The 27,796-nt window shown below is 40.8% G+C and overlaps 8 non-coding genes across 8 annotated transcripts; all 8 read left to right on the top strand.

The window, feature by feature from the left end:
- Positions 1–19,376: 19,376 nt before the first annotated feature.
- Positions 19,377–19,448, top strand: trnae-uuc (transfer RNA glutamic acid (anticodon UUC)). Its single transcript has one exon. It is a non-coding gene; the product is annotated as a tRNA-Glu (tRNA).
- A 438-nt stretch (positions 19,449–19,886) lies between these two features.
- trnae-uuc (transfer RNA glutamic acid (anticodon UUC)) lies at positions 19,887–19,958 on the top strand. The gene has a single exon. It is a non-coding gene; the product is annotated as a tRNA-Glu (tRNA).
- Positions 19,959–21,114: 1,156 nt separating this feature from the next.
- trnae-uuc (transfer RNA glutamic acid (anticodon UUC)) lies at positions 21,115–21,186 on the top strand. Its single transcript has one exon. It is a non-coding gene; the product is annotated as a tRNA-Glu (tRNA).
- A 988-nt stretch (positions 21,187–22,174) lies between these two features.
- On the top strand, positions 22,175–22,246 carry trnae-uuc (transfer RNA glutamic acid (anticodon UUC)). Its single transcript has one exon. It is a non-coding gene; the product is annotated as a tRNA-Glu (tRNA).
- A 417-nt stretch (positions 22,247–22,663) lies between these two features.
- trnae-uuc (transfer RNA glutamic acid (anticodon UUC)) lies at positions 22,664–22,735 on the top strand. The gene has a single exon. It is a non-coding gene; the product is annotated as a tRNA-Glu (tRNA).
- Positions 22,736–23,665: 930 nt separating this feature from the next.
- Positions 23,666–23,737, top strand: trnae-uuc (transfer RNA glutamic acid (anticodon UUC)). Its single transcript has one exon. It is a non-coding gene; the product is annotated as a tRNA-Glu (tRNA).
- Positions 23,738–24,756: 1,019 nt separating this feature from the next.
- On the top strand, positions 24,757–24,828 carry trnae-uuc (transfer RNA glutamic acid (anticodon UUC)). Its single transcript has one exon. It is a non-coding gene; the product is annotated as a tRNA-Glu (tRNA).
- Positions 24,829–26,374: 1,546 nt separating this feature from the next.
- trnae-uuc (transfer RNA glutamic acid (anticodon UUC)) lies at positions 26,375–26,446 on the top strand. The gene has a single exon. It is a non-coding gene; the product is annotated as a tRNA-Glu (tRNA).
- The last annotated feature ends 1,350 nt before the right edge of the window (positions 26,447–27,796 follow it).

Raw genomic sequence — 27,796 nt, 5'->3', positions numbered from 1 at the left:
TGTGTGTGTGTGTGTGTGTGTGTGTGTGTGTGTGTGTGTGTGTGTGTGTGTGTGTGTGTGTGTGTGTGTGTGTGTCTCACAAACACTTTAGAGTTAGGCTCCACCATCAGAATGTGTACTTAAACTTATAAAGATCACATGGATATTATTCAGTGAGTTGATTCACCAAAACTAACCTGTTATACAGGAGGAAAAAAGCACACAGGACGTTTCAATTGTTCACAGACTGGTCGCGCTCATCAGAATGACAAGACACTTCCGGTCTGCAGGTGATCAATCAATCAATCAATCAATGTTTATTTATATAGCCCTAAATCACAAGTGTCTCAAAGGGCTGCACAAGCCACAACGACATCCTCAGTACAAAGCCCACATAAGGGCAAGGAAAAATTCACCCCAGTGGGACGTCGATGTGAATGACTATGAGAAACCTTGGAGAGAACCGCATATGTGGGTAACCCCCCACCCCTCTAGGGGAGACCGAAAGCAATGGATGTCGAGTGGGTCTGACATAATATTGTGAGAGTCCAGTCCATAGTGGATCCAACATAATAGTAAGAGTCCAGTCCATAGTGGGGCCAGCAGGACACCATCCCGAGCGGAGACGGGTCAGCAGCGCAGAGATGTTCCCAGCCAATGCACAGGCGAGCGGTCCACCCCGGGTCCCGACTCTGGACAGCCAGCACTTCATCTATGGCCACCAGACCTGTGCCCCCCCCCCCCTCCACAAGGAACAGGGGAGCAGAGGAGAAAAGAAAAGAAACGGCAGATCAACTGGTCTAACAGGGGGGCTATTTAAAGGCTAGAGTATACAAATGAGTTTTAAGATGGGACTTAAATGCTTCTACTGAGGTAGCATCTCTAATTGTTACCGGGAGGGCATTCCATAGTACTGGAGCCCCAATAGAAAACGCTCTATAGCCCGCAGACTTTTTTTGGGCTCTGGGAATCACTAATAAGCCGGAGTTCTATGAACGCAGATTTCTTGCCGGGACATATGGTACAATGCAATCGACAAGATAGGACGGAGCTAGACCGTGTAGTATTTATAGCATTCAATTGGGAAGAAACGCCCTACTGCCCCCTGCTGACCAATGTGAATACTGATAAATGTGTAATGACAGCTCCAAAAAACGAATTCAAACCACAAAATAAAATAAATAAATCAACACAAAAATGTGACACATTATGGGTGGGTCACATATGCATGTACAGTAGATGGCAGTATTGTCCTGTTTAAAAGTGTCACAACATTACTGTTTACGGCAGACGAACTGCTTTACGGTAGACACTGTTGTTGTGTGTTGTCAACACGTCACTCAGGTCCGCCTGAATTTCGGGAGTTTTTCGGGAGAAAATTTGTCCCGGGAGGTTTTCGGGAGAGGCGCTGAATTTCGGGAGTCTCCCGGAAAATCCGGGAGGGTTGGCAAGTATGGTGTGTGTATGTGTGTGTGTGTGTGTGTGTGTGTGTGTGTGCGTGTGTGTGTGTGGCGGGAGACAGACACACCTGAGTATACATCAAAACACGATTAAGTGATGCATACACTCGGGTTAAAATGTCGACGGGCTGTTGTGCTCTGATGCCAAAACAGAGATCCATCTACAACAAAACTGAAACGCTAGCTGTTAGCACGCTTGCCGGATAGCTCCCCGCGACAAAATAGACAACTCTTTGGTGTCTACCTGCAAGATGAGAGAGAAAAAGCTAACATGCCAATGTTAGCATAACAGTTTTCATGCGTGAAATACCAGATTTATATGACTATAAGGTGTATACCTGTAAGATTAGCTATAAAAACTAACACGCTAACGTTAGCATGCTAATGATTATTTTGCCCTCCCACACTACAGCAACCGGTGGTAAGTTCTCCGTAGAAAAAAGTATGGGGAGGTCTGTTTTCTTCACGGCCGACCTATCTTGCACCTGGGATGCCCCCGAGTCGTCTACAGCACAGTGACAAGTCGACCTCAAGGTGTCTCGTTAGTAAGGATCCACCCCACACTTCTTGAGGGTCACTTTTGGGTGATCTGTGAGGCGTTTCTTTTGTCCTCCCACACTACAGCAAGCGGTGGTAAGTTCTCCGTGGAAAAAAGTACGTGGGAGTCTGTTTTCTTCACGGCCGACCCATCTTTCAACCCGGGATGTCTCCGCAGTCGTCTACAGCGTGGTGACAAGTCAACTTCTAGGTGTCTCGTTAGTAAGGATCCACCCCACACTTCTTGAGGGTCGCTTTTGGGTGATCTTTGAGGGGTTTCTTTTGCCTTCCCACACTACGGCAATTGTTGGTAAGTTCTCCATAGAGAAAAGTACAGGGCAGTCTGATTTCTTCACGGCCAACCTATCTTGCACCTGGGATGCCCCGCAGTCGTCTACAGCGCAGTGACAAGTCGCCCTCTAGGTGTCTCGGTCGTTAGTAAGGATCCACCGAACACTTTTTGAGGGTCGCTTTTGGTTGATCTTTGAGGGGTTTGTTTTGCCTTCCCACACTATGGTAACCGGTGGTAAGTTCTCCGTGGAAAAAAGTACGGGGGAGTCTGTTTTCTTCACGGCCGACCCATCTTGCACCCGGGATGTCCCCGCAATCGTCTACAGCGCAGTGACAAGTTCACCTACAGGTGTTTTGGTCGTTACTAAGGATCCACCCCACACTTCTTGAGGGTCACTTTTGGGTGATCTTTGAGGCGTTTCTTTTGCCCTCCCACACTACGGTTACCGGTGGTAAGTTCTTCGTGGAAAAAAGTACGGGGGAGTCTGTTTTCTTCACGGCCGACCCATCTTGCACCCGGGATGTCCCCGCAGTCGTCTACAGCGCAGTGACAAGTTCACCTACAGGTGTTTTGGTTGTTAGTAAGGATCCACCCAACACTTCTTGAGGGTCGCTTTTGGATGATCTTTGAGGGGTTTCTTTTGCCCTCCCACACTATGGTAACCGATGGTAAGTTCTCCGTAGAAAAAAAGTATGGGCGAGTCTGTTTTCTTCATGGGAAACCCATCTTTCAACCCAGGATGTCTCCGCAGTCGTCTACAGCGCAGTGACAAGTCGACTTCTAGGTGTCTCATTAGTAAGGATCCACCCCACACTTCTTGAGGGTCGCTTTTGGGTGATCTTTGAGGGGTTTCTTTTGCCTTCCCACACTACGGCAATTGTTGGTAAGTTCTCCATAGAGAAAAGTACAGGGCAGTCTGATTTCTTCACGGCCAACCTATCTTGCACCTGGGATGCCCCCGGAGTCGTCTACAGCGCGGTGACAAGTCGACCTCCAGGTGTCTCGGTCGTTAGTAAGGATCCACCGAACACTTCTTGAGGGTCGCTTTTGGATGATCTTTGAGGGGTTTGTTTTGTCCTCCCACACTATGGTAACCGGTGGTAAGTTCTCCGTGGAAAAAAGTACGGGGGAGTCTGTTTTCTTCACGGCCGACCCATCTTTCAACCCGGGATGTCTCCGCAGTCGTCTACAGCGCAGTGACAAGTTCACCTACAGGTGTTTTGGTCGTTAGTAAGGATCCACCCCACACCTCTTGAGGGTCGCTTTTGGATGATCTTTGAGGGGTTTGTTTTGCCCTCCCACACTATGGTAACAGATGGTAAGTTCTCCATAGAAAAAAGTATGGGCGAGTCTGTTTTCTTCATGGCAAACCCATCTTGCAATCCGGGATGTCCCCGCCGTCGTCTACAGCACCGTGACAAGTCAACCTCCAAGTGTCTCGGTCGCTAGTAAGGATCCACCCCACACTTTTTGAGGGTCACTTTTGGGTGATCTTTGAGGGGTTTCTTTTGCCATCCTACACTACGGCAACCGGTGATAAGTTCTCCGTAGAGAAAAGTATGGGGGAGTCTGTTTTCTTCACGGCCGACCCATTTTGCACCTGGGATGCGTCCGGAGTCGTCTACAGTGCGGTGACAAGTCGACTTCTAGGTGTCTCGTTAGTAAGGATCCACCCCACACTTCTTGAGGGTTGCTTTTGGGTGATATTTGAGGCGTTTCTTTTGTCCTCCCACACTATGGCAAACGGTGGTAAGTTCTCCGTAGAAAAAAGTATGGGGAGGTCTGTTTTCTTCATGGCCGACATATCTTGCACCTGGGATGCCCCCGGAGTCGTCTACAGTGCAGTGACAAGTCGACTTCTAGGTGTCTCATTAGTAAGGATCCACCCCACACTTCTTGAGGGTCACTTTTGGGTGATCTTTGAGGCGTTTCTTTTGCCCTCCCACACTACGGTTACCGGTGGTAAGTTCTTCGTGGAAAAAAGTACGGGGGAGTCTGTTTTCTTCACGGCCGACCCATCTCGCACCCGGGATTCCCCCGCAGTCGTCTACAGCACGGTGACAAGTCAACCTCCAAGTGTCTCGGTTGTTAGTAAGGATCCACCCCACACTTCTTGAGGGTCGCTTTTGGGTGATCTTTGAGGGGTTTCTTTTGCCATCCTACACTACGGCAACCGGTGGTAAGTTCTCCGTAGAGAAAAGTACGGAGAGGTCTGTTTTCTTCACGGCCGACCAATTTTGCACCTGGGATGCGCCCGGAGTCGTCTACAGCGCAGTGACAAGTCGACCTCCAGGTGTCTCGTTAGTAAGGATCCACCCCACACTTCTTGAGGGTCACTTTTGGGTGATCTTTGAGGCGTTTCTTTTGCCCTCCCACACTACGGTTACCGGTGGTAAATTCTTCATGGAAAAAAGTACGGGGGAGTCTGTTTTCTTCACGGCCGACCCATCTTTCAACCCGGGATGTCCCCGCAGTCGTCTACAGCACAGTGACAAATCAACCTCCAAGTGTCTCGGCCGTTAGTAAGGATCCACCCCACACTTCTTGAGGGTTGCTTTTGGGTGATATTTGAAGCGTTTCTTTTGCCTTCCCACACTACGGTTACCGGTGGTAAGTTCTTCGTGGAAAAAAGTACGGGGGAGTCTGTTTTCTTCACGGCCGACCCATCTTTCAACCCGGGATGTCCCCGCAGTCGTCTACAGTGTGGTGACAAGTCAACCTCCAAGTGTCTCGGTCGTGAGCAAGGGTGCACCCCACACTTCTTGAGGGTCGCTTTTAGTTGATATCTGAGGCGTTTCTTTTGCCCTACCACATTACGGCAACAGGTGATAAGTTCACTGTGGAGAAAAGTACGGGGGAGTCTGTTTTCTTCCAGGCCGACCTATCTTGCACCCGGGATTCCCCCCGCAGTCGTCTACAGCGTGGTGACAAGTCGACCTCCAGGTGTCTCGTTAGTAAGGATCCACCCCACACTTCTTGAGGGTTACTTTTGGGTGATCTTTCAGGGGTTTCTTTTGCTCTCCTTTGTAGAGAAAAGTACGGGGGAGTACGACCCATCTGAGCTGGTGCTGAATGATCAGGTTAGAAAAGTTTGGTTGTTGACATGCAGTCAACTGAAACTAGCATCCTGAGTCCTTATGGACATAAAAAGAAGAACGTTCTCAGTTCTTAGTCAGTCTTTGTCTACTGGGATCGTTCAATCTTTGGATTTTGTGTCAGCCAGGTCAGATCTTCTCTTTTTACAGTCTCACTTTCACCATCCATTGTGCTTTCTCCCCCCACCTCGCGCCCGACTCTTTTCCGATCAATTATCAGTCGCTCTACTGAAAAACTAGCAACTCCCAATCTTTGTCTCCTTTGTGGACGGTTTATTGTGCCACCTCGTTTTTCTTGCTTATTCTCACACGCTCCTTTTCTCTTGGCCGGTGGAAACAATGCACAGGAATGGGTGTGACGAGAGGTAACGTTGCTTTTCAGTGACATCCTGTTACACACACACACACACACACACACACACACACACACACACGCACACACACACACAGGGAGGATGTCGGCTGGACAATGGATCAGCTCTTAGGAGTGTTTTGGAGGAAGGGGGCCCATCCATACCTCGCCTTCACAATACTCCCGACTCGGTTGAGGTATTCCATTACAGAATGTCCAAATTCAGAACTGTTAGGCTAACTGACATGTCATAAAGGCTGACCCAGAACTGTATCACGAGACGAGTGATTTATATCAGTCAAAATCGATAATTAGGGCCCGCATGGCCCATTGTATAAGGACTCCCTTGGAGTCCTTATGCAATGGGACATAAGGACCTATTGAATTTGTAAGGTTTTATTATTATTATTCTTCCGCAACTTTGCGCTGTAATTTGACCCCCTTAGCATGCTTCAAAACTCACCAAATTTTACACACACATCAGTAATATACGGAAAAACTTTTTATCAAAAAACCAAACCCCAAAACTCAAAATCGCGCTCTAGCGCTCCTTAGAAAGAAAACTGCTTATAACTCCCAGTACGAATGTTGTAGAGACATGAAACAAAAACCTCTATGTAGGTCTCACTTAGACTTAAATTTAATTTATTTATTTCCTCGGCCAAAAATCTACAGGAAGTTTACTATTCCCCCTTCAACACTAAACTTGAGTAAAAACAGTAACTTTTCCTCTTTGAGCTGTAATTTGACCCTCTTAACATGCTTCAAAACTCACCAAACTGAACGCACACATCAGGACTGGCAAAAATTGTGATCTAAAAAAAAACCTAACCCCAAATTTAAAAATTGCGCTCTAGAGCAATTTTTGAATAAAACGGAGAAAAAACTGCTCCTCGGAAGAAAAAAATTACAAAACTGCCTGTAACTCCCACTGGGAAGGTCGGAGAGACATGAAACAAAAACCTCTCCGTAGGTCTGACTTAGACTTACATTTCATAAATTGACAACCCCCAGCAAAAATCTACAGGAGGTTTGCTATTCCCCCTTCAACACAACATTTTTGTAAAAACCGGTCACCTTTCTTCAAACATTATCTCCTCTGAGCGTGTTTGTCGTTTCGGCTTCAAACTAACACAGGAGAGAGATGGAACCCTTTTGATTAAAAGTTATCGAAATAGTTTTAATACCGGCTCCGGTTTTGATTTTATGACCCTTCAAAGAGCCGCTGCGCTGATGCTGCTGTTTTTTCAAGAAGGCTGCTTAAAAGCAGGAAGCACCAGCGTGCCCACACAATGCAGACAAGGTAGGTACACTAGACAAAAGTCTTGGGACACTTCAGACTACAAGTAGACAAAAGTATTGGGACACTTATGACGAAAACTGAACAAAAGTATTGGGACACTTACACTGGAAAAAAATATTGGGACACTTACGAATACCACTGAACAAAAGTATTGCGACACTTAGGACGAAAACTGGACAAAAGTATTGGGACACTTACACTGGAAAAAAATATTGGGACACTTACGAATACCACTGAACAAAAGTATTGCGACACTTAGGACGAAAACTGGACAAAAGTATTGGGACACTTAGGACTAAAACTGGACAAAAGTATTGGGACACTTAGGACTACCACTGGACAAAAGTATTGGGACACATACACTGGCCAAAAGTATTGGGACACTTAAGACTACAACTTGACAAAAGTATTGGGACACTTATGACGAAAACTGAACAAAAGTATTGGGACACTTACACTGGAAAAAAATATTGGGACACTTACGAATACCACTGAACAAAAGTATTGCGACACTTAGGACGAAAACTGAACAAAAGTATTGGGACACTTACACTGGAAAAAAATATTGGGACACTTACGAATACCACTGAACAAAAGTATTGCGACACTTAGGACGAAAACTGGACAAAAGTATTGGGACACTTAGGACTAAAACTGGACAAAAGTATTGGGCCACTTAGGACTACCACTGGACAAAAGTATTGGGACACCTACACTGGCCAAAAGTATTGGGACACTTAAGACTACAACTTGACAAAAGTATTGGGACACTTGGGACTAAAACTTGACAAAAGTATTGGGACACTTAGGACTAGCACCTGCCAAATACGCGGGCCCGACCAACGCTGCTTGCAGCTTTAATTACTGATATTTTTTTTGGTCTATTGAAAATAAGGACGAGGAGACAAAATATAGGAAATGTAAGCATGTTTTTTTTTAATGCCACCTTTCTCTGATTACAAACCGCAGAAAGGAAAGAAAATGTCAACACAAACATGGAAAAGACTCGAATGTCAACAAAATAGTAAAATGGCTTTGCACACTTAACAATAAGCTCTTAAAATGAAGGAATTTGTAAGAGGTCTGCTAACTTTTTCCCGTGTTGTCATGCTAATGTTGTCATGCTAATACGTTTTTTTTTAGCTAATTATATTCATTTGAACCTGCATATCATGAATTTTGATACTTCGAGTACAGTCACTTTTCCGATGTTATCATGCTAACATTAGCATGCTAACTTTCTATGCTAGCATTTTGATGATTTCAACCTAAAGTTCTTGGATTTTGAGTTTTGCCACCATCTTAGAAGTATGTTAATGTTAGCATGCTAACGTTTAATCCTTTTTTTTTTCTTTTATTTTATCAAATTTCATTTGTTTAAACCTAAAAATCAAGGCTTCTGATACTTGGCAACATCTTAGAAGTACTCTCCTATATTATCTCGCTGACATTAGCATGCTAAGGTTTTATGCTCACATGTAGCATGCTAACGTTTGTGTGAAGCAGCTCATCATTTGACACAACCGCCGTTGAAGCTGAAAAGCCGTGCAGCCGGAAGTGTGACACACGCACTTGAAATGTTTTATTTTCAGCGTGAAGTTTCACCGGCACAGTTTGCGGCGGGAGCGGGAACTCCCGGCGAGGAGTCACCCGGGCGCGGCGTTTGCCAAAACGTATGCTAATGAGCTTTTGTGGGCTTTATTTGAAAGTTGCAGGGAGCGAGGCGCTGATGAATGGAGGAGAAAAGGACGGCTGCTTTTGTCCCGCCTGTCAGCTGCTGGAGGCGCAGGACAAAGCAGACTGGTGGCCTGCAGCATATCTCATGTCTAACTAGCATCTCTCATGTCTAACTAGCATCTCTCATGTCTAACTAGCATCTCTCATGTCTAACTAGCATTTCTCATGTCTAACTAGCATCTCTCATGTCTAACTAGCATCTCTCATGTCTGACTAGCATCTCTCATGTCTAACTAGCATCTCTCATGTCTAACTAGCATATCTCATGTCTAACTAGCATCTCTCATGTCTAACTAGCATCTCATCTCATGTCTAACTAGCATCTCTCATGTCTAACTAGCATCTCTCACGTCTAACTAGCATATCTCATGTCTAACTAGCATCTCTCATGTCTAACTAGCATATCTCATGTCTAACTAGCATCTCTCATGTCTAACTAGCATCTCATCTCATGTCTAACTAGCATCTCTCATGTCTAACTAGCATCTCTTATGTCTAACTAGCTCCGACTCTCACACATCTTCTTCTCCCCAGGAGATGTGTGACTCCTATCCTGTTTGTTTGTTGGTTTCTTTGTTTGTTTGTTTGTTTGTTTGTTTGTTTGTTTGTTTGTTTGTTTGTTTGTTTGTTTGTTTGTTTGTTTGTTTCTTTCTTTCTTTCTTTCTTTGTTTGTTTGTTTGTTTGTTTGTCCTAAACACTTCTGCTTTTTGTCATTCCTACTCCTTTTACACATCACTTTGCTTTGCCATCTCCTTCCCACCTTCCACTAGGTGACACGTACACACACACACAAACACAAACACACACACAAAATAGTCCATTTTTACAGTTTGTCCCTCATAAACACACACCATCACACAAACACAAACACACACACACAAACACACACTAACACACACACACAAACACATTAACACACACACACACACACACAAACACACTAACACACACACACCATCACACAAACACAAACACACACACACAAACACAAACACACAAACACACACACACACATACAAACACACACAAACACACTAACACACACACACACACACAAACACACACACACACAAACACAAACACACGCACACACATACACACATGCACACACACGCACACACACACAAACACACACATAAACACACACACACACACAAACGCACACACACAAACACACGCATAAACACACACACACACAAACGCACACACACACACACGTACACACCCAAACACAAACACACACAAACACACACACACGCACACACCATCACACACACAAACACACACACAAACACATGCAAACACACACCAACACACACACTCACACACACAAACATACAAAACACACACACAAACACACACACACGCACACACACAAACACACACATACAAACACACACACACACACACAAACACACTAACACACACCCACACACAAACACCCACACACACACACAAACACACACACACAAACACACACACACACACAAACACACACACACAAACACACACATATAAACACACACACACACGCACACAAACACACTAACACACACCCACACACACACATAAACACACACACACAAACGCACACACACATACGCACGCACACACACGCACACACACACGTACACACACAAACACAAACACACACACAAAATAGTCAATTTATACAGTTTGTCCCTCATAAACACACACACACACACACACACACACACACACACACACACACACACAAACACACACACACACACATACAAACACATAAACACACACACACACACACACTAACACACACACACACACACACACACACACACACACAAACACACTAACACACACACACACACACAAACACACTAACACACACACACCATCACACAAATGAACAAGTAGATTAATAGTCCATTTATAAATACGTCCCTAGGGTTAGGGTCTCCATGGTGACAGCCAGCAGTACACATTTAAATACATCTTATTTAAATATAACACCACTTTTTTCAAAATGCCTTGTTTCCACTACTTAGTAGTGGGATCTTAGTGGATCAGACCCTGAGGGTGCAACAAGTTCCACTAAGACACGACTGAAGCGCCAGACAGAACTCACACTTTGCTTTTATTGGAAGGTTATCTGGAAGCCACAAATGTTCTCCCGACTTGACGGAAGGGAAGTTCTCCCACACGGAGAACTTCCCTACAGCGCGCCTCGTAAAGAGGAAGAGATCAGGAAGAGGACGGCGACCTCTGACCTCCGCATGAGTCACCAGCGAGGAGGAATTCCCCTCCTGGTGAACGCGTGGAGATGCTCGTTAGCACACAGCTGAGGAAGTTGGCATATTTACAGTTAGTAGCATTAGTGGTGATTGCATCATACCTTATAGCTATTCACACTAACATTCTACCATATTTTACAGACTAGAAGGTGCACTTCAAAGCCTTTGGTTGGGCTTGGGTTTGTTGTTAGGGCTAGGGTTAGAGGGTTAGGTTTAGAATTAGGGTTAGGGTTAGGGTTAGGGTTAGGGTTAGGGTTAGGGTTAGGGTTAGGGTTAGGTTTAGAGTTAGGGTTAGGGTTAGGGTTAGGGTTGGAGTTAGGGTTAGGTTTGGGGTTAGGGTTAGGGTTAAGGTTAGGTTTAAGGTTAGGGTTAGGGTTAGGGTTAGGGTTAGGGTTAGGGTTAGGTTTGGGGTTAGGGTTAGGGTTAGGGTTATGGTTGGCTTGGGGTTGGGGTTAGGGTTAGGGTTAGGGTTAGGGTTAGGTTTAGAGTTAGGGTTAGGGTTAGGGTTAGGGTTGGAGTTAGGGTTAGGTTTGGGGTTAGGTTTAGGGTTAAGGTTAGGTTTAAGGTTAGGGTTAGGGTTAGGGTTAGGGTTAGGGTTAGGGTTAGGTTTGGGGTTAGGGTTAGGGTTAGGGTTATGGTTGGCTTGGGGTTGGGGTTAGGGTTAGGGTTAGGGTTAGGTTTGGGGTTAGTGTTAGGGTTAGGGTTAGGGTTAGGGTTGGGGTTGTGGTTAGGGTTAGGGTTAGGGCTAGGGTTAGGGTTGGAGTTAGTGTTAGGGTTAGGGTTAGGGTTAGGGTTGGGGTTGTGGTTAGGGTTAGGGTTAGGGCTAGGGTTAGGGTTGGAGTTAGGGTTAGGTTTGGGTTTAGGGTTAGGGCTAGGGTTAGGTTTAAGGTTAGGGTTAGGGTTAGGGTTGGGGTTGGTGCTGGTGTTAGGGTTAGGGTTAGGGTTAGGGTTAAGTTTGGGGTTAGGGTTAGGGTTAGGGTTAGGGTTAGGGTTAGGGTTAAGGTTGGGGTTGGGGTTGGGGTTAGGGTTTGGGTTTGGGTTAGGGTTAGGGTTAGGTTTGGGGTTAGGGTTAGGGTTAGGGTTAGGGTTAGGGTTAGGGTTAGGGTTAGGGTTAGGGTTAGGGTTAGGGTTAGGGTTAAGGTTGGGGTTGGGGTTGGGGTTAGGGTTTGGGTTTGGGTTAGGGTTAGGTTTGGGGTTAGGGTTAGAGTTATGGTTAGGGTTAGGTTTAGGTTTAGGGTTAGGGTTGTGGTTGGTGTTGGTGTTAGGGTTAGGGTTAGGGTTATGGTTAGGGTTAGGGTTAGGGTTGGTGTTGGTGTTAGGGTTAGGGTTAGGGTTAGGGTTAGGGTTGGGGTTGGTGTTGGTGTTAGGGTTAGGGTTAGGGTTAGGGTTGGGGTTGGTGTTAGGGTTAGGGTTGGGGTTGGGGTTGGGGTTGGTGTTGGTGTTAGGGTTAGGGTTAGAGTTAGGGTTAGGGTTAGGGTTAGGGTTAGGGTTGGGGTTGGGGTTGGTGTTGGTGTTAGGGTTAGGGTTAGGGTTGGGGTTGGTGTTGGTGTTAGGGTTAGGGTTAGGGTTGGGGTTGGGGTTGGTGTTGGTGTTAGGGTTAGGGTTGGTGTTGGTGTTGGTGTTGGGGTTGGGGTTGGGGTTGGTGTTGGTGTTGGTGTTGGTTTTGGTGTTAGGGTTAGGGTTAGGGTTGGTGTTGGTGTTGGTGTTGGTGTTAGGGTTGGGGTTGGGGTTGGTGTTGGTGTTGGTGTTGGTGTTAGGGTTGGGGTTGGGGTTGGTGTTGGTGTTAGGGTTAGGGTTAGGGTTAGGGTTAGGGTTAGGGTTAGGGTTAGGGTTGGGGTTGGGGTTGGTGTTGGTGTTAGGGTTAGGGTTAGGGTTAGGGTTGGGGTTGGGGTTGGTGTTGGTGTTGGTGTTAGGGTTGGGGTTGGGGTTGGTGTTGGTGTTGGTGTTAGGGTTGGGGTTGGGGTTGGTGTTGGTGTTAGGGTTAGGGTTAGGGTTAGGGTTAGGGTTAGGGTTAGGGTTGGGGTTGGGGTTGGTGTTGGTGTTAGGGTTAGGGTTAGGGTTGGGGTTGGGGTTGGTGTTGGTGTTGGTGTTAGGGTTGGGGTTGGGGTTGGGGTTGGGGTTGGTGTTGGTGTTAGGGTTAGGGTTGGTGTTGGTGTTGGGCTTGGGGTTGGGGTTGGTGTTGGTGTTAGGGTTGGGGTTGGGGTTGGGGTTGGGGTTGGTGTTGGTGTTAGGGTTAGGGTTGGTGTTGGTGTTGGTGTTGGTGTTGGTGTTGGTGTTGGTGTTGGTGTTGGTGTTGGTGTTGGTGTTAGGGTTAGGGTTGGGGTTGGGGTTGGTGTTGGTGTTGGTGTTGGTGTTGGTGTTGGTGTTGGTGTTGGTGTTGGTGTTGGTGTTGGTGTTGGTGTTAGGGTTAGGGTTAGGGTTGGTGTTGGTGTTGGTGTTGGTGTTAGGGTTGGGGTTGGGGTTGGGGTTGGTGTTGGCGTTGGCGTTGGTGTTGGTGTTAGGGTTAGGGTTAGGCTTAGTGTTAGGGTTAGGGTTAGGGTTAGGGTTGGGGTTGGTGTTGGTGTTAGGGTTAGGGTTGAATATTAAAAAAATATAATCAACAGATAGATCTGAAGATTTAAGTGTTGAAAGTAAAAAAAACATATTATGACATATTTTTTAACAGTTTTATGAGTGGTGCTGTTTTGAATCCCTGAGAATGGGTTAATGTTAGGGTTAGGGTTAGGGTTAGGGTTAGGGTTAGGGTTAGGGTTGGGGTTAGGGTTAGGGTTAGGGGTTAGGGTTAGGTTTAGGGTTAGGGTTAGGGTTAGGGTTAGGGTTGGGGTTGGTGTTGGTCTTGGTGTTGGTGTTAGGGTTAGGGTTAGGGTTAGGGTTAAATATTTAAAAAAAATATAATCAACAGATAGATCTGAAGATTTAAGTGTTGAAAGTAAAAAAACATATTAAGACATATTTTTAACAGTTTTATGAGTGGTGCTGTTTTGAATCCCTGAGAATGGGTTAGGGTCAGAGTTAGGGTTAGGTTTAGGGTTAGGGTCAGGGTTAAATATTTAAAAAAATATAATCAACAGATAGATGTGAAGATTTAAGTGTTGAAAGTAAAAAAAACATATTAAGACATATTTTTTAACAGTTTTATGAGTGGTGCTGTTTTGAATCCCTGAGAATGGGTTAGGGTCAGAGTTAGGGTTAGGGTTAGGGTTAGGGTCAGGGTTAAATATTTAAAAAAATATAATCAACAGATAGATGTGAAGATTTAAGTGTTGAAAGTAAAAAAAACATATTAAGACATATTTTTTAACAGTTTTATGAGTGGTGCTGTTTTGAATCCCTGAGAATGGGTTAGGGTCAGAGTTAGGGTTAGGGTTAGGGTTAGGGTCAGGGTTAAATATTTAAAAAAATATAATCAACAGATAGATGTGAAGATTTAAGTGTTGAAAGTAAAAAAAACATATTAAGACATATTTTTTAACAGTTTTATGAGTGGTGCTGTTTTGAATCCCTGAGAATGGGTTAGGGTCAGAGTTAGGGTTAGGGTTAGGGTTAGGGTCAGGGTTAAATATTCAAAAAAATATAATCAACAGATAGATGTGAAGATTTAAGTGTTGAAAATAAAAAAAAACATATTAAGACATATTTTTTAACAGTTTTATGAGTGGTGCTGTTTTGAATCCCTGAGAATGGGTTAGAGTTAGGGTTAGGGTTAGTGGTTAGGGTTAGGGTTAGGGTTAGGGGTTAGGGTTAGGGTTAGGGTTAGGGTTGGGGTTGGTGTTGGTCTTGGTGTTGGTGTTGGTGTTAGGGTTAGGGTTAGGGTTAGGGTTAGGGTTGGGGTTGGTGTTGGTCTTGGTCTTGGTGTTGGTGTTAGGGTTAGGGTCAGGGTCAGGGTTAAATATTTAAAAAAATATAATCAACAGATAGATCTGAAGATTTACGTGTTGAAAGTAAAAAAAACATATTATGACATATTTTTTAACAGTTTTATGAGTGGTGCTGTTTTGAATCCCTGAGAATGTTAGCGGGTTTTTTTTTAAATGTGATTGCTCCAAAAAAACAAAAAAAAAAGAACCCCTTTAACCCATTAGAGTGCATGATGGAGGAAATGCAACTCTCACACTTATCCATGTTTAGGGTTAGGGTTAGGGTTAGGGTTAACTCTCACTCTTATCCACGTTTGATGCATTTTAGCTGCTTGATATCTGATAGATCAGAATGTATTTCTATCTATATTTTACATCCTTGTGTGTTCTCTAGGCAGGAGCAGATATGTTGAACAATATATTTCTCTCTATATTTTACATCCTTGTGTGTTCTCTAGGCAGGAGCAGATATGTTGAACAAGTCTCAGTATCATTTCTACGTCCAGTAATAAAAACAAACAAAACTTTCTTCTGTTGTGTTTTTCAAACAAGCAGAGAGTAACAAGGCCATCAAATCCTCATGAGAGAATCCTCACAGTACGCGTGACTTGTTGATGGACACACAGCATGGCCGCTGATGCTTTCTGTTGACAGGATGCAGGCGGGATTTAACCTTTGACCTATGCCACTGGCCAACTATAACCTTCCGACCCCTGCTTTGTGTGTGTGTGTGTGTGTGTGTGTGTGTGTGTGTGTGTGTGTGTGTGTGTGTGTGTGTGTGTGTGTGTGTGTGTGTGTGTGTGTGTGTGTGTGTTTTCTTTCTCTCCTTCCTCTTTCCTCATGTTTTGCATCCACAATTCCCAGGAGGTAACAGTACACACAATGTTAGCTTTCTTTGTGGCTGTGTGTGTGTGTGTGTGTGTGTGTGTGTGTGTGTGTGTGTGTGTGTGTGTGTGTGTGTGTGTGTGTGTGTGTGTGTGTGTGTGTGTGTGTGTGTGTGTGTGTGTGTGTGTGTGTGTGTGTTCTGGCAATGCTTACTTAATGGGGACATGGCTCTGTTTACACAGTCACCTTTAGGGGACCTCTGACGGTATGGGGACAAAAAAACAGGTCCCCTAAAGCAGTGGTCCCCAACCACCGGGCCGCGGACCGATTGGTACCGGGCTGCACAAGAAAAAAAATAAAAATAATAAAAAATAATAATAATATTTTTTTATTAAATCAACATAAAAACACAATATATACATTATATATCAATGTATATCAATACAGTCTGCAGGGATACAGTCCGTAAGCACACATGATTGTATTTCTTTATTTAAAAAAAACAAAAACAAAAAAAACCCCGGCAATATTTGGTGGGTCACTATATCGTGGAGCTAGATACGTTACGGGCACAGGTCTACGTAGGGGCTTGCTTTTTGACCCCTCAAGGAAGGCCAATCCCCCGAAATAAGACCGTGATTTATGCGTGCGACAGATGAATGTGCCCTTAAGCAAGTAACGTCACACAAGAGAGACGGCATACGCCTGGAAGACCTCATTTGTTGGAGTATTCCTACTTTCTAATGCTGGACTGGGTCAATAAAAACTGCTAAAGTATTCCACAGCAAAGCTTCTTTTACTCGGGCTGATGGTGTCACTTAACACGAGCTGCCAGAACCATCCGTCACCCAGGTCAGAGTTCAGCTCCGAGGTGTCCAAAATACGGGCCATAAATCACCTTGCGCCCCGGTTCCAGGCGCAAACACTCCCCATGGGTGTCCGTGCATGCATTTAACAAGACAGAACAGCAAAGCGGTGTCGGGTTCTTTGCACAAGTCACACGCAGGAAATGTTCTCAATGGTTCGCTAAATAAGGTGGCATTTTTCAATTCTAGCATCCGTAGAATCAACTCTGAGCTTTGGACTTTTTGGGTGTGTTTGTTTGGACAAGATGATACCACACAGTGGTGGTCAAAAGTCATACTTGCCAACCTTGAGACCTCCGATTTCGGGAGGTGGGGGGTGGGGCGGAGCGTGGTTAAGAGGGGAGGAGTATATTGACAGCTAGAATTCACCAAGTCAAGTATTTCATACATATTATATATATATATATATATATATATATATATATATATATATATATATATATATATATATATATATATGTATGTGTGGGGAAAAAAAAAATCACAAGACTATTTCATCTCTACAGGCCTGTTTCATGAGGGGGGGTACCCTCAATCATCAGGAGATTTTAATGGGAGCATTCGCATACCATGGTTTATATAGGGCACAGAGTGGGTGGGTACAGGCTGGCGTAGGGGCGTGGTGATTGGCTCATGTGTTACCTAGGAGGTGTTTCCGTCTGTGGCGGCATGCTGTTACAATTTCGCTGCGCTTGTTGAGGGATGACAGGTCTGGACGGTAAATAATAAACAGTTTCTCTTTCAAGCATAGGTTGCATCTTTTATTACCACTATTGTAAGGTGTGCTGGATGCAAGAATTTGCCATGTTATTGAATATTCAACATTATTGTCTTTGAGGTCCCAAATGTGTTTGCTGAGTTCTGTGGTATTTCGCAGGTTTTGGTTCCTGAAAGAAGCCTTGTGATTGTTCCATCTGGTTTTGAATTCTCCCTCGGTTAATCCTACATATGTGTCGGATGTGTTAATGTCCTTGCGTACCAGATGATGTCGTTTTGGCACCCACGCCAGGAAACCAGCCAAAAAAGAACAGAAAACGAAACGACATCATCTGGTACAACCCCCCATACAGCAAAAACGTCTCAACTAACATTGGACACAAATTCCTCAATCTGATTGACAAACACTTTCCCAAAGACAACACCCTAAGAAAAGTATTCAACAAGAACAACATTAAGTTGAGCTACAGCTGCATGAACAATATACGACAAATCATCTCAAACCACAACAAAACAATTGCAAATGAGCCGTCGGCCCCCAGACAGAGCGACTCCAAAACCAACAAAGACTGTAACTGTCGAAAGAAACCTGATTGCCCTCCCAACGGGGGGTGCTTACAAACATCAGTTGTCTACCAATCTAAGGTAATACGCAAGGACATTAACACATCCGACACATATGTAGGATTAACCGAGGGAGAATTCAAAACCAGATGGAACAATCACAAGGCTTCTTTCAGGAACCAAAACCTGCGGAATACCACAGAACTCAGCAAACACATTTGGGACCTCAAAGACAATAATGTTGAATATTCAATAACATGGCAAATTCTTGCATCCAGCACACCTTACAATAGTGGTAATAAAAGATGCAACCTATGCTTGAAAGAGAAACTGTTTATTATTTACCGTCCAGACCTGTCATCCCTCAACAAGCGCAGCGAAATTGTAACAACATGCCGCCACAGACGGAAACACCTCCTAGGTAACACATGAGCCAATCACCACGCCCCTTCGCCAGCCTGTACCCACCCACTCTGTGCCCTATATAAACCATGGTATGTGAATGCTCCCATTAAAATCTCCTGATGATTGAGGGTACCCCCTCATGAAACAGGCCTGTAGAGATGAAATAGTCTTGTGATTTTTTTCCCACACATACATATATTGCGCTCTACTACGGTATCGAGCACTATTTTTTTGGATAACCTTATTAAGACATATATATATATATATATATATATGTGTATATATATATATATATATATATATATATATATATATATATATATATATACATATATATATATATATATGAGTGTACTGTATGTACTGTGTGTATGGTGCCTATCTCAGCTAGCATTTTCCCCAAAAATTCCCACTTTTCCCGAACAAATGTTACAACTTCAACATTTCTCGACCAATTTGAAAAATTCTAACACCAACCTTTCACAATATTCAAAATATTTAGCATTTTCAAAAAAAAAATCCCGCTTTTTGCGAAATTTCAGGAATTTAGTAATACTATTTCTCGATAAAAATGTTACAACTTCAACCTTTCTCAACCCATTTAAAAATTCCGAGACCAGTCCCATATGGTCTAGCGGTCAGGATTCTTGGTTTTTACTCAGGCGGCTCGGGTTCGACTCCCTGTATGGGAACGACTTCTTTTACCATGAATTGAAAGTGTGAAAAATTTATTGGGGTGTTACCATTTAGTGGTCAATTGTACGGAATATGTACTGTACTGTGCAATCTACTAATACAAGTTTCAATCAATCAATCAAAAAAAAACATTCACAACATTTAAAATATTTTGCATTTCCCAAAAAATTCCCGCTATTCCCGAAAATCCAGGAATTCCGTAATACTATTCCTCAATTGAAAATGTTACGACTTCAACATTTCTCGACCGATTTGAAAAATTCAAAAACCAACTCATTCACAACATTCAAAATATTTAGCATTTTCCAAAAAACTTCCCGCTTTTTGCGAAAATCCAGGAATTCAGTAATACTTTTCCTCAATTAAAAATGTCACAACTTCAACATTTTTCAATTGATTCAATACATTCTGACATCAGTCCCATATGGTCTAGCGGTTAGGATTCCTGGTTTTCACCCAGGTGGCCCGGGTTCGACTCCCGGTATGGGAACGACTTATTTTACCATGAATTGATTAACGTGGACCCTGAAAAGTGTAAAAACTTATTGGGGTGTTACCATTTAGTGGTCAATTGTACGGAATATGTACTGTACTGTGCAATCTACTAATACAAGTTTCAATCAATCAATCAAAAAAAAACATTCACAACATTTAAAATATTTTGCATTTCCCAAAAAATTCCCGCTATTCCCGAAAATCCAGGAATTCCGTAATACTATTCCTCAATTGAAAATGTTACGACTTCAACATTTCTCGACCGATTTGAAAAATTCAAAAACCAACTCATTCACAACATTCAAAATATTTAGCATTTTCCAAAAAACTTCCCGCTTTTTGCGAAATTCCAGGAATTTAGTAATACTATTCCTCAATTAAAAATGTCATGACTTCAACATTTTTTAATTGATTCAAAACATTCTGACATCAGTCCCATATGGTCTAGCGGTTAGGATTCCTGGTTTTCACCCAGGTGGCCAGGGTTCGACTCCCGGTATGGGAAGGACTTCTTTTACCATGAATTGATTAACGTGGACTTAAACAAGTGGAAAAACTTATTGGGGTGTTACCATTTAGTGGTCAATTGTACGGAATATGTACTGTACTGTGCAATCTACTTAAACAAGTCTCAATCAATCAAAAAAAAAAACATTCAAAATATTTAGCATTTTCCAAAACAATTCCCGCTTTTCTTGAAATTCCAGGAATTCAGTAATACTATTCCTCAATTACAAATGTTACAACTTCAATATTTCTCGACCGATTTGAAAAATTCTAACACCAACTCATTCACAACATTCAAAATATTTAGCATTTTCCAAAAAACTTCCCGCTTTTTGCGAAATTCCAGGAATTCAGTAATACTATTCCTCAATTAAAAATGTCACGACTTCAACATTTTTCGATCGATTTGAAAAATTCTAACACCAACTCATTCACAAAATTCAAAATATTTAGCATTTTCAAAAAAACTTCCCGCTTTTTGTGAAATTCCAGGAATTCAGTAATACTATTCCTCAATTAAAAATGTCACGATTTCAACATTTTTCGACCGATTTGAAAAATTCTAACACCAACCTTTCACAACATTCAAAATATTTAGCATTTTCCAAAACAATTCCCGCTTTTCTTGAAATTCCAGGAATTCAGTAATACTATTCCTCAATTACAAATGTTACGACTTCAATATTTCTCGACCAATTTGAAAAATTCTAACACCAACTCATTCACAACATTCAAAATATTTAGCATTTTCCAAAACAAAATCCCGCTTTTTGCGAAATTCCAGGAATTCAGTAATACTATTCCTCAATTAAAAATGTCACGACTTCAACATTTTTCGATCGTTTTGAAAAATTCTAACACCAACTCATTCACAACATTCAAAATATTTAGCAATTTCCAAAAAAATTCCCGTTTTTCCCGAAATTCCTGGAGTTCCGTAATACTATTTCTCAAGTAAAAATGTTACGACTTCAACATTTCTCGACCGATTTGAAAAATTCTAACACCAACCTTTCACAACATTCAAAATATTTAGCATTTTCCCCAAAAATTCCCACTTTTCCCGAAATTCAAGGAATTCCATAATACTATTTCTTAATTAAAATTGTTACGACCGCAACCTTTCTTGACCACTTTCACAATGCCAACATCAGTCCCATATGGTCTAGCGGTTAGGATTCCTGGTTTTCACCCAGGTGGCCCGGGTTCGACTCCCGGTATGGGAACTACTTCATTTACCATGAATTGATTAACGTGGACCCCGACTTAAACAACTTACCGTTTAGTGGTCACTTGTACGGAATATGTACTGTACTGTGCAATCTACTAATACAAGTCTTAACCAATCAAAAAAAAAAACGACCATTCAAAATATTTTGCATTTTCCAAAAAATTCCCGCTTTTCCCGAAATTCCAGGAATTTTGTAATACTATTTCTCAATCAAAAATGTCAAGACTTCAAAATTTCTCAACCGATTTGAAAAATTCTAACAACATTCACAACATTCAAAATATTTAGCATTTTTCCCCCAAAATTCTCGCTTTTCCCAAAATTCCAGGAATTCTGTAACACTATTTCTCAATTAAAAATGTCATGACTTCACCATTTTTTGACCGATTTAAAAAATTCTAACACCAACCATTGACAACATTTAAAATATTTAGCATTTTCCCAAAAAACTCCCGCTTTTCCTGAAATTCCAGGAATTCCGTAATACTATTTCTCAATTAAAAATGTCACGACTTCAACATTTCTTGACCCATTTGAAAAATTCTAACAACATTCACAACATTCAAAATATTTAGCATTTTCCAAAAAACTTCCCGATTTTTGCTAAATTCCAGGAATTCAGTAATACTATTCCTCAATTAAAAATGTCACGACTTCAACATTTTTCGATCGATTTGAAAAATTCTAACACCAACTCATTCACAACATTCAAAATATTTAGTATTTTCCAAAAAAATTCCCGTTTTCCCGAAATTCCTGGAGTTCCGTAATACTATTTCTCAAGTAAAAATGTTACGACTTCAACATTTCTCGACCGATTTGAAAAATTCTAACACCAACCTTTCACAACATTCAAAATATTTAGCATTTTCCCCAAAAATTCCCACTTTTCCCGAAATTCAAGGAATTCCATAATACTATTTCTTAATTAAAATTGTTACGACCGCAACCTTTCTTGACTACTTTCACAATGCCGACATCAGTCCCATATGGTCTAGCGGTTAGGATTCCTGGTTTTCACCCAGGTGGCCCGGGTTCGACTCCCGGTATGGGAACTACTTCATTTACCATGAATTGATTAACGTGGACCCCGACTTAAACAACTTACCATTTAGTGGTCACTTGTACGGAATATGTACTGTACTGTGCAATCTACTAATACAAGTCTTAACCAATCAAAAAAATAAACGACCATTGAAAATATTTTGCATTTTCCAAAAAATTCCCGCTTTTCCCGAAATTCCAGGAATTTTATAATACTATTCCTCAATTGAAAATGTTACGACTTCAACATTTCTCGACCGATTTGAAAAATTCTAACACCAACTCATTCACAACATTCAAAATATTTAGCATTTTTCAAAAAACTTCCCGCTTTTTGCGAAATTCCAGGAATTCAGTAATAATATTCCTCAATTAAAAATGTAACAACTTCAACATTTTTCAATTAATTCAAAACAACCTGACATCAGTCCCATATGGTCTAGCGGTTAGGATTCCTGGTTTTCACCCAGGTGGCCCGGGTTCGACTCCCGGTATGGGAATGACTTATTTTACCATGAATTGATTAACGTGGACCCTGAAAAGTGTAAAAACTTATTGGGGTGTTACCATTTAGTGGTCAATTGTACGGAATATGTACTGTACTGTGCAATCTAATAATAAAAGTCTCAATCAATCAAAAAAAACAACCATTCACAACATTTAAAATATTTAGCATTTTCCAAAACAATTCCCGCTTTTCTTGAAATTCCAGGAATTCCGTAATACTATTTCTCAATTACAAATGTAACAACTTCAACATTTCTCGACCAATTTGAAAAATTCTAACACCAACCTTTCACAATATTCAAAATATTTAGCATTTTCAAAAACAAAATCCCGCTTTTTGCGAAATTTCAGGAATTTAGTAATACTATTTCTCGATAAAAATGTTACAACTTCAACCTTTCTCAACCAATTTAAAAATTCCGAGACCAGTCCCATATGGTCTAGCGGTCAGGATTCTTGGTTTTTACTCAGGCGGCTCGGGTTCGACTCCCTGTATGGGAACGACTTCTTTTACCATGAATTGAAAGTGTGAAAAATTTATTGGGGTGTTACCATTTAGTGGTCAATTGTACGGAATATGTACTGTACTGTGCAATCTACTAATACAAGTTTCAATCAATCAATCAAAAAAAAACATTCACAACATTTAAAATATTTTGCATTTCCCAAAAAATTCCCGCTATTCCCGAAAATCCAGGAATTCCGTAATACTATTCCTCAATTGAAAATGTTACGACTTCAACATTTCTCGACCGATTTGAAAAATTCAAAAACCAACTCATTCACAACATTCAAAATATTTAGCATTTTCCAAAAAACTTCCCGCTTTTTGCGAAATTCCAGGAATTCAGTAATACTATTCCTCAATTAAAAATGTCATGACTTCAACATTTTTCAATTGATCCAAAACATTCTGACATCAGTCCCATATGGTCTAGCGGTTAGGATTCCTGGTTTTCACCCAGGTGGCCCGGGTTCGACTCCCGGTATGGGAAGGACTTCTTTTACCATGAATTGATTAACGTGGACTTAAACAAGTGGAAAAACTTATTGGGGTGTTACCATTTAGTGGTCAATTGTACGGAATATGTACTGTACTGTGCAATCTACTTAAACAAGACTCAGTCAATCAAAAATAAAAAACATTCACAACATTCAAAATATTTAGCATTTTCCAAAACAATTCCCGCTTTTCTTGAAATTCCAGGAATTCAGTAATACTATTCCTCAATTACAAATGTTACAACTTCAATATTTCTCGACCGATTTGAAAAATTCTAACACCAACTCATTCACAACATTCAAAATATTTAGCATTTTCCAAAAAACTTCCCGCTTTTTGCGAAATTCCAGGAATTCAGTAATACTATTCCTCAATTAAAAATGTCACGACTTCAACATTTTTCGATCGATTTGAAAAATTCTAACACCAACTCATTCACAAAATTCAAAATATTTAGCATTTTCAAAAAAACTTCCCGCTTTTTGTGAAATTCCAGGAATTCAGTAATACTATTCCTCAATTAAAAATGTCACGATTTCAACATTTTTCGACCGATTTGAAAAATTCTAACACCAACCTTTCACAACATTCAAAATATTTAGCATTTTCCAAAACAATTCCCGCTTTTCTTGAAATTCCAGGAATTCAGTAATACTATTCCTCAATTACAAATGTTACGACTTCAATAATCCTCGACCAATTTGAAAAATTCTAACACCAACTCATTCACAACATTCAAAATATTTAGCAATTTCCAAAAAAATTCCCGTTTTTCCCGAAATTCCTGGAGTTCCGTAATACTATTTCTCAAGTAAAAATGTTACGACTTCAACATTTCTCGACCGATTTGAAAAATTCTAACACCAACCTTTCACAACATTCAAAATATTTAGCATTTTCCCCAAAAATTCCCACTTTTCCCGAAATTCAAGGAATTCCATAATACTATTTCTTAATTAAAATTGTTACGACCGCAACCTTTCTTGACCACTTTCACAATGCCAACATCAGTCCCGTATGGTCTAGCGGTTAGGATTCCTGGTTTTCACCCAGGCGGCCCGGGTTCGACTCCCGGTATGGGAACTACTTCATTTACCATGAATTGATTAACGTGGACCCCGACTTAAACAACTTACCATTTAGTGGTCACTTGTACGGAATATGTACTGTACTGTGCAATCTACTAATACAAGTCTTAACCAATCAAAAAAAAAAACGACCATTCAAAATATTTTGCATTTTCCAAAAAATTCCCGCTTTTCCCGAAATTCCAGGAATTTTGTAATACTATTTCTCAATCAAAAATGTCAAGACTTCAAAATTTCTCAACCGATTTGAAAAATTCTAACAACATTCACAACATTCAAAATATTTAGCATTTTTCCCCAAAAATTCTCGCTTTTCCCGAAATTCCAGGAATTCCGTAACACTATTTCTCAATTAAAAATGTCATGACTTCACCATTTCTTGACCGATTTAAAAAATTCTAACACCAACCATTCACAACATTTAAAATATTTAGCATTTTCCCAAAAAACTCCCGCTTTTCCTGAAATTCCAGGAATTCCGTAATGCTATTTCTCAATTAAAAATGTCACGACTTCAAAACTTCTTGACGATTAAAAAAATTCTAACAACATTCAAATATTTAGCTTTTTCCCAAAAAAATCCCGCTTTTCCCGAAATTCCAGGAATTCCGTAACACTATTTCTCAATTAAAAATTTCACGACTTCAACATTTCTTGAACGATTTGAAAAATTCTAACAACATTCACAACATTCACAACATTCAAAATATTTAGCATTTTTCCCCAAAAATTCCCGCTTTTCCCGAAATTCCAGGAATTCCGTAACACTATTTCTCAATTAAAAATGTCATGACTTCACCATTTTTTGACCGATTTAAAAAATTCTAACACCAACCATTCACAACATTTAAAATATTTAGCATTTTCCCAAAAAACTCCCGCTTTTCCCGAAATTCCAGGAATTCCGTAATACTATTTCTCAATTAAAAATGTCACGACTTCAACACTTCTTGGCCGATTAAAAAAATTCTAACAACATTCAAATATTTAGCTTTTTCCAAAAAAAATTCCCGCTTTTCCCGAAATTCCAGGAATTCCGTAACACTATTTCTCAATTAAAAATTTTACGACTTCAACATTTCTTGACCCATTTGAAAAATTCTAACAACATTCACAACATTCAAAATATTTAGCATTTTCCAAAAAACTTCCCGCTTTTTGCGAAATTCCAGGAATTCAGTAATACTATTCCTCAATTAAAAATGTCACGACTTCAACATTTTTCGATCGATTTGAAAAATTCTAACACCAACTCATTCACAACATTCAAATATTTAGCATTTTCCCAAAAAATTCCCGTTTTTCCCGAAATTCCTGGAGTTCCGTAATACTATTTCTCAAGTAAAAATGTTACGACTTCAACATTTCTCGACCGATTTGAAAAATTCTAACACCAACCTTTCACAACATTCTAAATATTTAGCTTTTTCCCCAAAAATTCCCACTTTTCCCAAAATTCCAGGAATTCCGTAATACTATTTCTCAATTAAAAATGCTACGACCTCAACCATTCTTGACCAATTTCACATTGCTAACACCAGTCCCATATGGTCTAGCGGTTAGGATTCCTGGTTTTCACCCAGGTGGCCCGGGTTCGACTCCCGGTATGGGAAGGACTTCTTTTACCATGAATTGATTAACGTGGACCCCGACTTAAACAACTTACCATTTAGTGGTCAATTGTACGGAATATGTACTGTACTGTGCAATCTACTAATAAAAGTCTCAACCAAAAAAAAAAAAAAAAACATTCACAACACTCAAAATATTTTGCATTTTCCAAAAAATTCCCGCTTTTCCCGAAATTCCAGGAATTTTGTAATACTATTTCTCAATCAAAAATGTCACGACTTCAACATTTCTCAACCGATTTGAAAAATTCTAACAACATTCAAAATATTTAGCATTTTCCCCGAAAATTCCCGCTTTTCCCGAAATTCCAGGAATTCCGTAACACTATTTCTCAATTAAAAATGTCATGACTTCACCATTTCTTGACCGATTTAAAAAATTCTAACACCAACCATTCACAACATTTAAAATATTTAGCATTTTCCCAAAAAACTCCCGCTTTTCCTGAAATTCCAGGAATTCCGTCACACTATTTCTCAATTAAAAATGTCACGACTTCAACATTTCTTGAACGATTTGAAAAATTCTAACAACATTCACAACATTCACAACATTCAAAATATTTAGCATTTTTCCCCAAAAATTCCCGCTTTTCCCGAAATTCCAGGAATTCTGTAACACTATTTCTCAATTAAAAATGTCATGACTTCACCATTTTTTGACCGATTTAAAAAATTCTAACACCAACCATTCACAACATTTAAAATATTTAGCATTTTCCCAAAAAACTCCCGCTTTTCCCGAAATTCCAGGAATTCCGTAATACTATTTCTCAATTAAAAATGTCACGACTTCAACACTTCTTGGCCGATTAAAAAAATTCTAACAACATTCAAATATTTAGCTTTTTCCAAAAAAAATTCCCGCTTTTCCCGAAAATCCAGGAATTCCGTAACACTATTTCTCAATTAAAAATTTTATGACTTCAACATTTCTTGACCCATTTGAAAAATTCTAACAACATTCACAACATTCAAAATATTTAGCATTTTCCAAAAAACTTCCCGCTTTTTGCGAAATTCCAGGAATTCAGTAATACTATTCCTCAATTAAAAATGTCACGACTTCAACATTTTTCGATCGATTTGAAAAATTCTAGCACCAACTCATTCACAACATTCAAAATATTTAGCATTTTCCAAAAAAATTCCCGTTTTTCCCGAAATTCCTGGAGTTGTGTAATACTATTTCTCAAGTAAAAATGTTACAACTTCAACATTTCTCGACCGATTTGAAAAATTCTAAGACCAACCTTTCACAACATTCTAAATATTTAGCTTTTTCCTCAAAAATTCCCACTTTTCCCAAAATTCCAGGAATTCCGTAATACT

Source organism: Nerophis lumbriciformis, linkage group LG30 (genome assembly GCF_033978685.3).
Source record: "Nerophis lumbriciformis linkage group LG30, RoL_Nlum_v2.1, whole genome shotgun sequence".
NCBI classification, from domain to species: domain Eukaryota; kingdom Metazoa; phylum Chordata; class Actinopteri; order Syngnathiformes; family Syngnathidae; genus Nerophis; species Nerophis lumbriciformis.
This window is presented reverse-complemented; position numbering and strand designations above follow the sequence as displayed.